At 47.6% G+C, this 16425-nt stretch overlaps 1 protein-coding gene across 6 annotated transcripts in view; it reads right to left on the bottom strand.

Annotated features, from left to right (window-relative positions):
• NF1 (neurofibromin 1) overlaps positions 1-16425 on the bottom strand; it is a 2008692-nt gene that overhangs the window by 1054833 nt on the left and 937434 nt on the right. The window lies entirely within an intron of this gene.

Genomic DNA, 16425 nt, shown 5'->3' with positions numbered 1-16425 from the left:
TTTGAGACCAAAAACAATTTTTGCTTTTGCCAATGCTTGTTAGAATGGTGAGGGCCCAGCAGCTCCCACACGGATACGGTTTTATAAAAACCATGCCTGAACAAGTCACGAATTGACAAAACCAAAAGGCTGACCACCAATTTCAGACCTACTGGCTTTGCCAATACTTGTTTATTTTTGTTTCTGGTAATCGTATTTAAAGTGGTTACACTGATTTTCCATTATGAATATTTTTGGGGAAATACAAGCATACATCAACATGTTGCTAAATGATGCTGCAAAGATATGGTACCTAAAATCTTACAGTAGCAACATGTTTTTTTTCCTACTTGCATTTTTTAAACATTTTATTTTGAAAGCAAAGAATCATCACTCTTGCTTTGAAGCTTCAGCAAATATTTGCATATAATCAGAGAGCATTCTGGGAGCATTATACATAGCCTCATATTACTAAACTTTTAAAACGTGTATACACATTTATACTGAAACCACCGTCAGTACAGGCCGAGTTTACAGTGTTTACTTTTAGTGCTCACCCTAATAATAAAGGTTTTGCATTAATGAACCATAAATACAAGCTTGAACAGCAAATATTACCTTAACTGCAGACATTGCCCTTTCCTGATCCATAAAGTGATACTGTAAACTGGCAGCCAAAGGGTTTGTGCTGTAGGGGGTTTGGCCTACTTGTCCCAAGGACAAAATACACTTGAAAACTTGTTGCCCTTGACCCCAAACAATATGTCCCGGGAGTCGGGCTATAGGAATTCCACATCCCTGTAGGATTGATTTTTTTCAAGTCTCTTTTCCATACTTTTGGTCTTGTGGATTGAACAAAGTTAAGTTTCACTATTTCCTTGATAAAGAAGGTGATGATACGGTGGTCCGACCAGTCACAGGGTTGGATCGACTCTAGCTGAATGGAATCTCTTTTAGAGATTATTATATCCAGGATTGAACCTTTATCGTATGTAGGGGTGTTACAAATTTGGGTGAGGTCTAGGCCTTCGAGGAAGTTTTTGAGACTATTCACCACTGCATCATTGTGGTCGTTCCAGTGGAGATTGAAGTCTGCAAGGAATATTTGGGTATTTTGAGGCACGGTGTTCGATGAGACCATATCCATCGATGAAGGCGAGGTTGTCACCTAGTGGATGATAGATGGTGTGTAAAGAGCATACTGGTTTGCCATTACTGGTGATGTCTAGGCATATGTATTCAGAAGAAGGGAATACAGGATATGGATCTGTTGACAGATATTGCTACAGAGTATACAGGCGATACCTCCCCCTGTCTTATCAATTCTGTCCAGTCTGATGTCGTAGTTTGGGGGTACTAATATATCAATGATTGCTGTGGAGGATTCCTTTAGCCATGTTTAGGTTAACAACATTGTGTGAGAATGAGGTCAGCTATGTCCGCTGCGTGTCTAGAGGCCGATCTACAGTTTAGGAGTATGCACGGGGCGTGATGAGGGATGAAGTAGGTTCCTGAAAGAAGAGGACTCTTCCTAGGTTGTCAGTGACGCCTCTAGTGTTGTGTTTAGTGGTCCTGTGAGGGTTGGGGGGAAGGGGGGGGGGATAGTTGGGATAGTCATTGAAGTGGGAGTGAGAGGGTTCATGAGAGAGGGTTCACATGAGTGTAGTAGAGAAAGTCGATCACTCTCCGAAAGTGGATCGGTGCTACGGATTGGGCAGGTTGATTAATTACGGGAGGGAACTGATGTCCAGCTGGGTAGAGTAAGTTTCGAAGTGACTGTTAGGTGGTTCAGGTGCCCGCTAGATTTAGACTGTCTTGTAGCTCTGGTGAACCACAGTTGTCTCGATATCAACTTTAAATGCTTGAAGTTCTTCTTTGATTTGATGTAATGAGATCATGATCTCATCAAGTCTGGGTCTAGTGCGCTTATGAGTGGGGTTGGTGGCTGTGTTATGGATGTGGGTGGCTGCGTTGTGGTCTGCTCAAGTCTGGGGTCTGGTGCAGGTATGAGTAATGTTGGAGGCTGTGTTATGGATGTGGATGGATGAGATGTGGGTGGCTGGGTTGTGGGAAGTGTACTTGAGTCAAATGTGTGATTAGAGGGCAGCGTGTCTTCTATTTGGTAATGGAGTGTCCTATTATGTTCCAACACCTGAACGGGGGGGGGGGGCTGGGATGTGGGATGTACGTGCTAGGAGTATCAGTGTGCAGCAAGGATGAGGTAGCGGGAGTGTTGGTTATGAAAGGGATGATGTTAACAAGGGGGGAGCTGTGATCGTAAACGGAGGGGAGTCAATATCGGTTAGGGGTGTGTAGTCTGCCGCAGTCGTGCGGGGTGAATTTATTATGTGTGGGTCAGGCGGCGTGGTGGTGGCATGTGTCTCCAATGTGAATAATAATCGGTGTAATAGAGGAACGTGGTTGGTGGGAGGGTTTGGTGAAGTGATGTCTGTTGGCGGAGGGAGCCGTCTGAGTGGAAGTAGCGTGGTTGGCATTGAGGGGTGATCTGTTCGTTTCAGGAGAGAATGCTGTATTTGTTCCGGGAGAATATGCTGGTGCTGTGTTGAGGGGGGAGTGTCTTATGGGGAATCTCGTGGGGGGAGCGTAGTTGTAGCTGGTGGTCGTGGTAACGATGAGGTGGTGTGTGCGTCTGTTGTGGGTGTAAGTACTGAAGCAGTGGGACGGGGGTTGTCTAGTGTGTGAATCAATTGGGAAAAGGGGGGTAGCTTAGAGCTCGGATGCGAGTAATGGTTGGGCTGGGGGGTAGCTTAGAGCTCGGATGCGAGTAATGGTTGGGCTGGGGGGTAGCTTAGAGCTCGGATGCGAGTAATGGTTGGGCTAGCAGAGGAGAATGTTTACAGGTAGGATTGGACGGGGTGATCGGTTGTGTGCTGGTGGTGGGGGTTGCCTGGGTAAGGGTTTGGGGTTTTGTTACTTGTTCTTTTATAATGGGGAAGATGCTGTCTAGCAGGTTTAGGCTGTGGTTTGTTGATTGCATGATAATGGTTCCGTTATTATAGATGGTAATGGTTGCTGTCGCTTTGAAAATTTGGGAGGGGGAGATAGAAATAATGAAACCGTGCCCGGTTTTCCTGGTGGAGGATTCAAGAATATAGCCATAAAAGCTTTCCTCCATTGTGCTCTTTGTTTAGTGGAAAAGATGATGTCCATAGTTATATGACCTTTGTTTGATGAGAAGTTGTGTTTAAAGCGTTTGGATGCTTTTTGAGAAAGGTTGGGGGGGGTAGATGATGGTGTAGGTATGTGTGCCTTGAGTTCCATGATGGGGCAGGCACTGCTAATATGTGCTATGGCGCTATGGGGCTAGGTGTGTGTATGTGGCTCTTACGGGGGTCTGTGATGTGTGGGGGTGAAGGGCTTGGGAGGGAGAGTGGGATATGAAGGAGGGTGATGGAGAGTGATGGTGTGTGTGTGGCTCTTAAGGGGGTCGGTGTTGTGGGGGGTGATGGGCTTGGGTGGGGGAGGGAATTGTAACTGATAGTGATGGGCAACTATGGTGGTGGCAAGGGTTTGGGCATGGGGAGAGCTTGGGTTGGTTCTAGTAAAGTGTTGATTATTTTATGATAAGCGACTGAGGGGTTACGTGCGGGGCAGGATAGTAGAGAATGAGGCAAGGAAGGATGGAGGTGGCTTAATTGAAGTTTAGTTAGTAGTTAATTGTTAGTTGAGAACGTTTGGCTGCTTTTTTCGAGAGGTTAGGGGGGTAGTTTATGGTGTAGGTATGTAAGCCAGTGCGTTCCATAGTAGGGTCAGTGCTTGTTGGCGGGGAAAGAGGGATATGGAGCATTAAGCTTGGGTGTGGAATTGGAACAAATGTAGGGGACCTATGCTGTGAAGGGGTATGTGCTTGTGAAGGTAGAGGGTAGGCGTGAGATGGGCAGGAGAAGTTGAGACAACATGGGTGTTTGTGTCGATTAAGGGTTGATGGGAAGTGTGGAATAACAGAGGAGTCCGATTTAGGAGGCAAATGCCTGCTGACAGTGTGTAAAAGATGAAGGACTGGGTCAAAATTGAAATTCTTGCCTGTGTGCATGAGGAGAGGAAAAACTGAGAGGTGTTAGATAGCGACTTCTAGAGCTAGTCCAGTGTGAAGGAGAAAGTCCAAGATGGCCGCCCCATTCGTAGTGGATGTTAGAGCCATACAAGTAGTAGTAGTAAAATCAAAGTTTATTTAGACAATAGTCTATAAACCATACACAAGACCATGGATCCACTTAGCAATAGAAATTTTACATCATAGTTCATTTTAACACTCAGTACACATTTAAAACCATAAAAGCACTAAATTGATATTTTCCATTTTTTTAAATCTTAATATCTTAAAATTTCCCAACTTCCTTGGTTGTCTCCTTTACAGCTTCTCTTATTGCTTTCAAAAATGTCCCCAACGTAATTGTGATATCTAAAAACGACATTTCAGTAAGGAGAACAACAGCCTCTGATCGTGTGTTTACCTTATACTTTAAAAATATTGGACGCAAAAACATTTTACGCACTGTTAAAATCCATGTACAGTCCAGTAATATATGTAAAATATCATTCTTCACACCTAGGCCACATTTACAAATACCATCAGGTTGGATCAGGGCTACTTTTAATTTACTGTCGATCTTCCATGGATTTAAGCCTACCCGAACCTTCATGATTTCGTACCTTAACCATTTACTGGGTAACACATCCAAAAAAGGGAACCGGACATCCTTTTCCCATTCATTCCTTACCCAGTTTACTGATTTTTTCAACTTCAGGTACTCCAGATCTTGTGATCTGGAATATTCCTGCCCTCGGTCCCTAAGCATTTTCTTAGTAAAAACTAGGTCCAATAAGGGTTGTTCGAGGGTCAACTTTTTTGCGCAGTTACTAGCTGAAGGGTTTTCCTCACTTCCTGTGCCCAATGTAAACTGCTTGCTTGTATTTCCTTTCTGCACCAAATTGACACCTTCTGATCACCACCGGGCGTCTGGCGGTTCCAAAATCTTAGCAATGACATTTGTGCCTTTACCTCCCATGCAGTCAAGCCTACCTCCAATCTAATAGCTTGCAACATGGATCCGTTAGGTAGGGACAACAGCATTTTAATTATCTTCCCTTCCTCTCGGTCCCAACCTCTTTTACCACTCAGATAGAGCACTTCAGCGCCGTAGAGAACTTGTGGGGGTATCATAGCTTCAAATGCCTTTAGTAACGGTCTGTGAGACATGTATCCATAGTCCTTATTAAATTTTTTCAATCCATACAAGGAAGTCTTATGTCTCCTTCGATTTGCTGGGCCAATAGGGTAATAGTCCTATTTCAGTTTCTGTAGATGATATGTATGCTTTGTCCTTCTCCACTTACTCTGTGGTCTGCTTCCGGGGCAGAACAAGGTCTATTTTTGCCTAAAACAACAGGCTGAGAGCAAACCCTTCATTAATTGATCAGGAAAATAGATGGGGCCGCCATTTTGCATGTATCTGGACAGCTATAACCAGACGATTAAAAAAAATGAGTCTCCTAATAAAGTCCTCATCAAATCGCTGCAGGACTCTTTAAGAGGGAGTGGGAGCCTGTGTTGGGGAACTGGCATCAGATCCCTTTAGTGACTGATATTTAGTCACATAACGTGAAAATGCTTCATGATCTATAAAGCCTAGCAAAACCTGGGAGTAATCCAAGCCACTCACGCTCTCGGGGTGGAACAAGCGGCTGTTTCAAAAATACGGCACTTTGATACAATGCTCGTGATGGGTGGAATCACGTCAAAGGGATCTGAGCAGCAAACGCTCCAGTCTCACAGCACGCCAACAGAAGGCTGCTGACCAGACCAAACCGCAAATAAGCCTCGCCACTCACCGCTGTGACCGGGCAGCCAAATCCTGGCAGATACGCCCCAGCCGAATTCGATCCCACACTTGTGGCGGGTGGAGTACTCCCGGTCCAGAGCCCAACCACACCAGCTCAAGCACTCATGAATGGCGGAGTGCCTAGCACCTGCAGAACCCATGGCCTCAGTAATCCAATGTCAGCCAGAAAAATAAAATGGTACTCTGCACCCTATCGGCTGCCCAGGACCATAGGAGGAGAACTCAAAGTGGCATGGCTACAGTTGTGGCATGCTACAGAGAGGACTGCAGTCCTTGGCGGTAGTCACAGTATCTGCCACAACCACCTCCGCTGGTATCACGAAAGGGCTCTACAGACTGTTACAGGGGCTCAGAGAACTACCTTTAGGGATAAGAGAGGCCCAAGAGTATCCTCTGAACATTCTATATTGCTGGGGAAAATGACAAGCTGGAGACAGTAAACCCCAGGCGTGGGATGAGGCTCTGCTGTATATGAAGAGCTCCAAGGCAGAATCAGCTTTATCTCCAAAAAGGCTGGTGATATCAAATGGTACGTCCATAAGGGATGTCTGCACACCAACAGAAATTCATGTGGTGCCTGTCAAGAAGCTTGTCTCCTTTCTGGTGAAGAATTGGCTTGGTAGTTTGGTCTGCCCTGTTCCCATGATGCACTGGGCGAGGGACAGACTAATTTGCATACAGCCAGGTTCTGAGCTGGGATGGTGCAGTGAGCTAAATAACGGTGATGGATCAAGCCCTGATCTTTGGACTGGGTAAGAGTGGTCTGCTTAATTCAGACAGTCTGTTCATCACCACCCCCTTTTCTGAATCGAGCACGTCAATGCAGGACATTTGATCACTACAATGGTACCCACTGCGTGCTCTAAACACTTGGCCTTGCCTAGACCAGTTCTCAAGGCGTATTTATCCACATCCTATCTGTCATAGAAGGTTTGCACAAATGCATTCCTGAATTCCTCTGAAATGGCGGACACAATTTCACTGGCCATACCCAAGAGGGCGCAAGTATGGCACCCTAACAGAAAAAACACTACAAACTGGAAAAGGAGAATCCCCTTTCCAATGCATGTGTTTAGATTCCCTGTATGAGGGGGTGGTAGGAAAAGCATTAGGGCGGACCTTGCTGGTGGAAGCTCTCAGGAATTGGGTTGGTCAGAAAGGCTGGATCACCGGAGCAGGCCTATGACGCCTCAGTATAGGGTGCCTCGCAGGCAGAAATGAGTACAGCTAAATATAAGTTGCTGTCAATGCCTCTGTCAGAGCCTCATTAAAAGTAAGCACTATGGAGGAGGAGCTTCGCGCGTATCCAAGATGGACGCGTGAGCACAGGGCTCCCGAGACACTCTCCGCCTCCCGCAACTATCCTGCAACGTATCCTGATTTGGACGACGGGTACTTTTAGCTGATGCCCTGCTGACAAGACATCCTTTTTCAAAATTCGATTTGGCCGCCGAGAACCAGACTTGCTGCACTTTGAAATTTGCGGCCTACACCGAATACCAACCACGGACTTGAGTCCCTGAGGTACCGAGGTGGCAATTGAACAACACTGGCTGATGCAACACACCCATTGCCCCTGTGGTACTTTCAATTTCGCTTTTGGTCACGGTTGACGGCGATTTGCTGCCGGTCGACACGGCTGACCCGATTCTTGCTGCCAGCCCTACGCTTGTTCTCTACCCTCGTCCTCTTGCCTCTACAAGTCTGCTGCACAGGGAACCATTCTGACCAGATCCCAAAGGTTCCGTCAGAGCTCGTCACCCATCATGGCGGGCAAGGCGGATACCAAGAGGCGTGCAACCAGAGGCACATACCGAGGGGGGGTTGCACAATTCCATACCATAGATCGCTTTAACCGCCCGAAAGGATCCCCTGGCGGAGCGAGTAAGGTCTTCGAGGAGACTGGAGATGTCTCTCCTACAACTGAGGAGCCAACATTGAAGGACGATATGGGCGCCATCGTAAGTGATCAGACATCAATGGGCAAGCAGTGTGAAACCCTGGCTGCTAAGATAGACACGGTGGCGATCGAAGTCAACCTCATCAGGACGGACTTGGGGAAAACTAATGAGCGGGTCAAGTCCCTAGACATCAAGACCGCAAGCCTCACTACGGATGTCTCGGATCTCCAGACCGAAGTCCGCAATCTCCGAACGTCTAATGACTCGTTTGCCCGTCGGCTGGATGATTTCGAGAGCCGGGCCAGATGCAAAAACGTCCGCATTGTAGGTGTTCCGGAGAATTCTGCAGACTTATCTACAGATTTCTAGTGGAGGACCTTGTTCTGAATGACTTGGCACCAAAGGCCCCCTCAGAAACTTCTTCACGGTGGAGCGTGCCCACAGAGTCCCCGGCGGGAAGCCCAAACTGGGAGCCGCTCCGAGGCCTATAATAGCCAGGATTTTTAATTTCTGGGACAGAGGCGCTATCCTTCAGGCATCGCGCACCAATGGTCCAACCAAATTTGAAAATGTGTCGATCAGTTTCTATCCGGACTTTACACAAGCTGTGCAGAAACAACGCATGGGCTTCACGGGGGTGAAAAGGCGACTCAGGGACATGGGACTGAAATATGCCATGCTTTTTCCGGCCCGCCTGAGGATTGAATATGAGGAACGTGCGCTCTTTTTTGATCGCCCGAGGTGGTTAGTGACTGGCTTGACACTTTGCCGACACAAAATACCAGCCCGGAAAGATCGAGGGGCGCTGAAGGTGGCCTGGAAGAGCAGGAGTAGTGAGTCTGTACCGGCGAGCCAACTTTATGGGCTTATGGCAGTGGCTCTATGACTGTTCTGTATATATAGTGTGAATACCCGGGGGTGGGAGGGAATCGGGACTCTTCCTCCTCTGGGGGCTTTTCTCTCTCTTCTTGTAGGTTAGTTCAATGGGGCGACAGGCACACTGCAAGTTGGGGTGGCTTTTTGGTCTACCGCAGGGGTGCAGGGTGGGGGGGTGCGTTTTTGAGCGTTCTCTTGGGGGTGGTGGGGGGGTCTTTAATTTCTTGTTTGTGTTGAGGCTGCGCTTTGTTGCATATCATGTCTTTTGTGCCTGTTTCTTGGCGGGGGGCAAGGTGTTTCTTTCTGGGATGGGGGGGTAGGGGGCTGAGGGTGCTGAGCTGGAAAGTCAATGGTCTGGGCGATAGGATAAAGCTGGGGATAGTTTTGCAATACTTAAAGCGTTACTCCCCGGATGTGGTCTTACTCCAGGAGACGCATCTCATAGGGAACACGTGCCATGCACTGAATAGACGGGGCTACCACCTGGCGGCTCATTCTGGATTCACCACTGGGTCTAGGGGGGCGGGCATCCTGGTCAGGAACTCCCTCCCCCTAGAGATAGATGACACCGTGCTGGATGATAGAGGCCGATATGCGGCTATTACGGGCCGATGGGAGGGGAAGATGATTTCCATTTTGTCTGTGTATGTCCCACCCGGCCTACAGTCCACCACATTTTCTGATGTGGGTAGGGTGGTTCTGGGGTTCCCTGAGGGCATGTTGGTTGTGGGTGGTGACTTTAATTCGGTTGTCAGTGGGGAGGAGGATCGTAGCCCCCCCAAACTCCTTCCGACATCGCAACTATGGCTGGGCAATTTTTTGGACGCTCTGGGTCTAGCGGATTGTTGGAGGCAACTACACCCCAGACAGTCCCGATATACTTTCTACTCGGGAGCTCATGGGAGTCTCTCGAGGCTCGATTATATCCTCATACCAGCGGTGCAGATGGTCTCTGTCAGGGAAATTAGGCATTTAGCTAGGGGGATCTCGGACCACTCTCCACTCTGGCTCACTATTGATGTACAGTTGGGAGCCGGGGGTCGGGTTGCTCCGATTAACCCCTGGCACCTTCGTAACCCTAAAATGAGAACTGAGGTGGTCAAGTGTATGGATTACTACTTTGCCGAGAATGAGGGTTCGGTGTCCTCCCCCATCTCCTTGTGGGAGGCTTATAAGACTGTGATTCATGGTCAGTCTCTGTCCTTGATTGCTAGCGAGAGGAAGCGTAGGAATGCGGAAGTGGTGGGTCTGGAAAACGAAATCACCGGGTTGGAGGAGAAGATGGAGTCTGGGGTTACACCTGAGGGAATACATTCTTTGGCCCTTAAACAGTCTGACTATAGAGCTCTGGTGACTGACGCGGCCAAGGCGATGAATCGTGAGCAACAGGGGCGTTTGTATGATGTTGGTGATAAAGCGGGAAAGTTGATTACGTGGTTGGACAAAAGAGATAGATTGAATCGGGTGGTGCCTGTTGCTGAAAGAGTGGATGGTACGCGAGTGGTGGACCCGGTTGAGATAGTTGAGGTCTTTGCCCAGCACTTTCAGAAGGTTTACACGCCGGTCTCGTATAGGCCGGAGGAAGACTCGCATTTGTTGCTTCGGGATATTGCGTTGCCTAACCTGTCGGAATTGGACAAGGAGCTTATGGAGGCAGAATTTTCCACCGATGAAATAGCGCTCGCTATCCGTTCTCTTCGCTCAGGGAAGGCTTCAGGCCCGAATGGCATCCCGGTTGAGCTGTACAAGCTGTGCCCTGATAAAATGGCGCCCCATCTTCGCCGGATGTTTTCGGCATCGCGAGATCTCGGATCCCTTCCCGGGGACCAGAGACTGGCGTCCATTGTGGTCATCCATAAAGATGGAAAACCCCGCGAACAATGTTCATCGTACCAGCCGATATTGCTTCTTAATGTGGAGCCCAAGATCCTAGCGAAGCTGTTGGCGAACCGGCTGATTACGGTGATTAGTTATTTGGTCCACAGGACCAATCTGGATTCATTCCCCATCGAAACACCGCGCTTAATCTTCGCCGTCTTGGCAAGGGCGGGGTCTCTTGGTGAGCCGGCCATCTTGGTTTCACTTGATGCCTCGATGGCCTTCGACACGGTGGAATGGCCATATCTGTGGGCGGCCCTTGCCAAATTTGGCTTTGGCCCTAATTTTATCGGGTGGGTTAGGCTTCTATATGAGCAACCGCTAGCCCAGGTGGTGGTCAATGGCAGGGCCTCGGAACCCTTTGTTCTCGGACGCGGCATGCGGCAGGGATGCCCTTTGTCGCCACTTCTTTTTGCGCTTGCCCTTGAACCCCTTTCCGCATGGCTCCGATGGGAGCCTTCGCTCAAGGGCATTCGATGGTCCCCTGACTTCGAGGACCGTATATCGTTGTACACGGACGATATCTTGTTGTACCTCACCTCTCCCCGCAAGTCACTGGGAGTCCTGTTCGACGTCTTGAGTTCCTTTGGGAAAAATTCCGGCTTAGTCATTAATTGGGCCTTCTCTGCCCCGCATTTGCCCGATACCCGTCTCGAGCGTCGGCTTCAAGTACCTAGGAATCTACATATCCTTGGACCCCGCAGTACGCTACGAGCAAAATTTGCTCCCTCCGCTTGCCCGGCTTAAATCGGATGTCACGGCGTGGTGTGGCTTGCCGTTGTCCCCCTTGGGGAGAGCGGCCCTCTTCAAGATGATGTCTCTCCCTCGATTCCTGTATGCCATTCAAAATACACTTGATCTGGTGCCTGCCAGCTATTTCCGTGAAATTGAGTGCCTCCAGAGGAAGCTGGTATGGGGCGGGAGACCCCGCATAGCCTTGGCAAAATTGACCTTGCCCTGGTATGATGGTGGTATAGCGTTGCCCGATATCAAGCGATATTACTGGGCATCCCAACTGAGTGCGGTCAACCATGCTATGTACGGTCCTGTTCCGAATCCCACATTCGAGATGGATAGGTGGCAGCTATCCGCGGGAGACTATAATAGGGTGCTCTATTCTAGAGCTGCCAGGAAGAATCTGACAGGCCCCACCGGGGTGGCGGTCCGAGTATGGGGTAGTGCAACTATGGCTACGGGATGGACGGACAAGCTGACTAGAGCAACCCCCCTATATGCTGCGGAGAGACTGGGTAGTCTATGGACGACGAAGGCATTCAATAGATGGGACCTTATTGGTATCAGTAAAGTGGGCGATCTCTGGGTCAAGGACAGAGTTAAGACCTTCGAGGAATTAAAACAGGAATATAAATTGGGTGATAGGGAATATTTCCGATATCTCCAGGTCCGCCACGCACTCGAGTTGGTCTTCCCAGTTGGGACTACTATTCCGGAGTACTCTCCCCTGGAAGATAGGGTGCTTGACGGGTATGTCCCTGACAGCACTATATCTCTCATCTATAAAAAACTCATTAATGACCGTTCGGACCTCCTTGTACAGCTCCATGAAGCTTGGACTGGTGATGGACTGGAGTTGGACGATGAAGACTGGCAGGCTGCAATATCCTCCCCCAAAGAGGTCGCGATTCCGGCGCGTCTCCGGCTGGTGCAATTAAAGATTCTGCACTGCGTCTATGTCACGGGTCCACGATTGATGTGTATGGGTTATTCTGCGGATGGGATGTGTAGACGTGGTTGTGGTATGCTTGCTACCTTCCTTCACATTATATGGGAATGCCCGGAGGTGGTGGTTTTCTGGAATCGAGTGCATGCGGTTATGGGTGAGGTGACAGGTGTTGAGCTATTGCCAGAGACCAGACGTTGTTTGTTGAACATCTGGGAGCCTAATGATTGTAGTGTTGCTCAGACCCAATGGGTCACCCTTGGCAACATGATCGCGAAAAGGGACATTGCCCAATTGTGGGGCACTCAGAGGGCACTTTTGGTTTCAACTTGGACAGAAAACATGGACTGGTGCATGTTCAGAGAGAAAATTGTATATGTCTCCCGTGGTAGGCCCAAAAAGTGGGGCAGAATATGGGGTCAATGGAATTCATATCGAGGAGAGGTTTGCACTCCCCCTTTTATAGAAGCTTCCGACACTCCTCAATCCCCTTGACTGTTCATTTCAGGTCATTTGCTTTCTTTTGTATAGGACTTATTGGTTTTCTCTCGGCCCCCCCCCCCTCTTCCAGATCTCTCCTCCCTTATTGCATTGCTCATTATTCAATCGGCTCCCCCTACCGTATGAGACAGTCACTACGATGTATAGTATTTGCCTCGACCCTTTTTCTGTGTGTTTTTCTTTTTTGTTTATTTATAAAAAATAAAATGTGAAATCTTTCATTTATCCTCCTAACGCCACAAGCTCTCTATAATATTTTGCGATATCGCTGCCGGGCCCTCGGGTTGTCGGCTGCACTGCCGGGCCCTCGGGTTGTCGGCTGAGGAGCTGTGTATTGCTGCACTATTGGTATTGATTGTTTCTGACCAGCCTCCGTGGTTGTAGGTCTGTAACTGTACTTTTTTACAAAATAAAGGTTTAAAAAAAAAAAAAAGTAAGCACTATGTCTGAAGACAACTAGCCCAAAGTGAACCGCACAGGCTGAAAAAGGTTTGGGCTCGCTGATGGTAAACATCAGGCTGTACAGCAATGACACTGTTGTCTTTAGGTGGTCCAGAGTAGCTCCAGCAATTCCACATTTGATAGCTTGTCACAACAGTATGAGAATGAGTGTACTCCTTACCAGCAAAAATGTGTCACAACCACAAACTTTACCTCCGTGAACAGCCAAGGGGCCAACATGAGTCCAAAGGGAAGTACGGCAAAAAGGAAGGGGTCTGACTCCCACCTTAAAGTGGAGGGTACTTCCTATGGGACTCCAGGACTTGCATGTAGAAGTCCAGTAGGTCCAAGAACAGAATTCAGTCCACAGGATCAACGATTTGCAAAAGCTGAGCAAGCGTCATCATTTGAACTTCTTCTTGAAGAAGGCATTCAAGAGTGAAGTCTAGAATCAATTATAGTCCCCAACTCTTCAGGAAACCAGAAAGTACCAGGATGAACAACACAGTCCACCGTTTTGGCTAGCAATATCATCTCCGACTCGGGTAATTTAAAGTACCCATTGGTCTGATGTAATAAAATGCCTATAAAGCAGGCATTGTTGGATTCTACCACCTACCGGTCTCTACGTTAGATTATAGGGCAAACTAGACTGGTGAAGAGGAAGTAAGCAGTACTGCTGCTGTAGTTGGCCTCATCCTTTGGACGATCTTGTATCTCTGCCAACATGACAAAAGTATGCATGGGTTTCTGTACAGGCTGAGAGGATTGCCACTGGTGATATGAGAGACCCTTAAGTATGCCCTGAAATTTCTATATTGCTCATGGAAGTTGTGATGAGGGGAAAATAACCCCAGTGGGCCTGCTGTCTTTCTTCTGTCCTTACATTTCTCTAAGGCTGCATCAGCCTTCTCTCCCAAGAACCTAGATCTTTAAATGGTTGTCCAATATTGTTTTTGATGTCAGGTCAAAAACTTTGGATCACCTAGTGCTGATCTGCGATGCCTCATAATAAGTTCACTCCTAGCCAGAAATGAAGATGGTTTGACCAAGCTACCAATACCGATTTAGTCAAGGAAAAAAGGACTTAAAAAGGTTGACAACCAGGTTTTAAAATTTCTGTGACTAGATTAGCCTGAGCATCTTCTGAGGGTAGCAGGGAAGTGGAAGTCTGAGACTTCCACTTCCCTGCAATCTACCAAAAAAAGAGATCCTTAAGATTAAACAAGTGAGGACTCCAGGAAGGTATCCCAGCCAGAAGAGTTGCAAACCAATTCAAAAGCTGCATCTGCATATTGAGTTGGAATGGACGTATCTGCCTCCTGATGCTTTTGCTCATTACATGGCAAAGTTTGAGGCTTTAAAAGGCATCCAAACCCATCTTAAGAATGCCCTCCATCCTTCAGATCTGAGGTAGGAGCGCTGGATCCAGAGCCCCTGAAGAACAAGGAGGCAGGGCCAGTGGCATAGGAAAGGAAGCACAGTGTGTAGGTGGAAATGGTCGACTTTGAGGAAGCCAGTAGAGATTCGACAAGAGACCAGTCTGAAAAGCAGTCTAGAGGAAGCTGAAACTTGTACTGGAGTTGATTATAGCCGTGGGACTTGAGATACATTGGCTCCAAGTTGGCAATGGGTCATGTGCCATGATCATCAACAGCATTATCTCAAGGAGCTTCGGGTGAGGTTTTTGTGCTTCTCCCTCAAGTTGTCTTTGGAATTTTCTTTCAACTTCACCCAATATCTATCGACGAGGGCAGTCTCAACCGAGACCAGTCTTGTTTCTCGTGTTCAGCAATAAAGTTTAACCTCTCTATATCTAATGGCCTTCAGTTGTATCAAGGAATGCTTTTTGCCTGACTTGCGAGTCATGCTTGGTCATGAGGCACCCCACGCATGAGCAAGTTAACAACTTGAGCCTTTCTGATGCCAGATTCAAGGGGACTTAATGCATTAAATGATTTATTTGCCTGTACAAACCCATGGGTAATTTAGACAAGGACTGAGACAAGTAGCAAAAAATATTCACATACTACTGGTGTGCTTTTGCTCCCGAAAGCTAAGGGCCATTCAAGGAGCAGCTTAATTTGGGCACGATTTATACTTTGGTAGACGAGTTACTCAGTCACAAACGTGACGGATATCCCGTCTGCCGTATTCCGCCTTATTACAAGTGCAATATGATATAATAGTCTCGTAATACGGCGGACGGGATATACATCACATTTGTGATGGATTAACCCGGTCCACCAAACTCTAAATCAGGCCCTAAGTCTGTAAACATGAATGTGAAAAACCCAAAATGTCTAATTTTGCTAAGGTGATGATGCAATGCTGCTACAGAGGGATGCCTCTACTGTCATGTTAAGCTACTGTTCCGGATATTGCAGGAAGACTACCTTCCCAATCAAAAACAAGGGCATCAAACATCATTCCCTCGTGTGGCCATTTAGGAAATGTTCCAGGAATGTGAAAAGTGTACATGCTAAGTTGGAATTTGCAAGATGCCTATGAAGACAAAAAAAGTTGTTTGTTTAGAGAACAATTCAAGGCAGTCTAAGCAAAATGTTTAGCTCTTCTTCAATTTAGATATGTCATTTCAATCGGTAGGAAGGATAAGAGCAAGGCACATCATTATGAAACCACGAGAGACGTGCCAACGGTGGGTCTCTAGAAGATCCCACTCCGTGGCAAGATATGCCACATCCAGACTTTTGTCAGGGACGCTTGATAACTAATTCTAAAACTTTCATATGTCTTTTTATATACTGTATATCCCCTGATACTACCTTTGTAATTATCCGTTGGCTGTGGTTCTTTTATTTGTAATATAAATATATTTGTATTCCTTTCAAAGCAAGACGAACAAGTTACTTACCTTCGATAACGATATATCTGTAAGAAACATTAGTTAGTATTAGATTCCTTACCTTAGAATATCCCCAGGCGTCAGTCTGGATCCGGTGACTTTTGCGTAGCAGTACCCCTGCGCGTCGGTAGGCGTCGTCTGCAGGCGTCCCCTGCGGCTCCGCGTCCGTCGTTGGCGTCGTGATGACGTCGCTGGAGTATATAGACGCCGCCTCCGCGCGCTGACGTCAGTTCTTTGTACACAGCTTTTCCGCGCCAGAACACGCAGAGCCATGTGAGAACCAACACTGGTGCCATTTTGAAACTAGGGCCCTGAAAGGGATGTCCTTAACCCTAGGTATCAGTTCGCAGAACGGGGAGGATGGGTGGGTTCGGTAAGGAATCTAATACTAACTAATGTTTCTTACAGATATATTGTTACCGAAGGTAAGTAACTTGT

Source organism: Lissotriton vulgaris, chromosome 2_1 (genome assembly GCF_964263255.1).
Source record: "Lissotriton vulgaris chromosome 2_1, aLisVul1.2, whole genome shotgun sequence".
NCBI lineage: Eukaryota > Metazoa > Chordata > Amphibia > Caudata > Salamandridae > Lissotriton > Lissotriton vulgaris.
Note: the sequence above shows the minus strand (reverse complement) of the source record. Positions and strands in the feature narration are given on the sequence as shown.